Source organism: Bison bison, unplaced genomic scaffold (assembly GCF_000754665.1).
Source record: "Bison bison bison isolate TAMUID 2011002044 unplaced genomic scaffold, Bison_UMD1.0 scf7180017864518, whole genome shotgun sequence".
Classification (NCBI taxonomy): Eukaryota; Metazoa; Chordata; class Mammalia; order Artiodactyla; family Bovidae; genus Bison; species Bison bison.
The window spans coordinates 415,132-416,172 of record NW_011495071.1 but is presented as its reverse complement, the minus strand read 5'-3'; the positions used below and the strand labels follow the sequence as shown (position 1 = coordinate 416,172).

The 1,041-nt window shown below is 37.3% G+C and overlaps 1 protein-coding gene across 1 annotated transcript in view; it reads right to left on the bottom strand.

Annotated features, from left to right (window-relative positions):
- Nucleotides 1-1,041, bottom strand: part of TLR7 (toll-like receptor 7) — a 16,913-nt gene that overhangs the window by 8,765 nt on the left and 7,107 nt on the right. The gene's annotated exons all lie outside the window — the stretch shown is intronic.

Here is a 1,041-nt window from a genome sequence, read left to right as displayed (position 1 = left end):
GGTAAAAATGGGACTGTTTGATTTTGTACTCACAGGTGTTCTGTTCTCTCAGTAAATCACCTTTTTGTTAAAATGGAAAATGTAGAATTCACACTGACTAGTCATGAGACAGTCATTTGTGTTTTTTTTTTTTATAATGGTCAATTACCAGGTATTTATTATGTTCTTAGATGCCAAAGAAGATACTTTGTTTATATTACATCACTGAGCCCTGACAATGAAGTTTAAAAGACATAAATATTCCCATTTTGCTGATGAGAAAACAGGGATCAGAAAGGCAGTTTCAAACCAAGATTCAAACTCCATTTTAACCAATCATCTTCCAGTTATTTCATATTGTTCCAACAAATGCACTTGGTATGCTATATACATGCATTTTGGTTAATTTCCTTTTCAGTTAAAGGATTTTTGGTCATCTAATGTTTTTATATTGTGGTATTTGGAGTTTTCATAATAAAAATGTCCAAATATTATGAAAAGGTATTTATGATTTGAGTGGGACCAACTCGAGAGAAAAAAAGAGACTTTTCAGATCATATAGTTCTTAGGTGTGCATTCATATCCAGTAATGCTATGCTAGCATAGTTCATGGATTTATAAATTTAAAGGCAGACTGAGCTTTAGCTTCCTAATAAAGAAATATATGCCAAGGCCCCCAGATGCAAACATGCTGGAATCACCACAAAAATGGCAACAAAGGAGGAATAGAGAGTAAAAGGAGATGAATTCAAAGAGGGAGGAGCTGTAGTCCCACATTGAGGATTCCTACAGGGCCTTGTCAGCCATCCCAACAAGGAATGGAAGATCGATCCATTGCAAATTTTTAAGTCAAAGAGTGCCATGGTCTGACTTCCACGTTACAAAGATCATGCTGGTTACTGCCTTGAAAGAGACAACGAGGGGTGAGGTTGGAAGCGTGGAGACCAGTCAAGAGGCTATGATGGTAATTCAAGCAAAAGCCCCAGCTGGCTGGGGTAGAGGTGGTGAGAACTAGCCAGATACTTGGATAGATTTGGAAGGTGAAGCCAAATCAAATAGGAC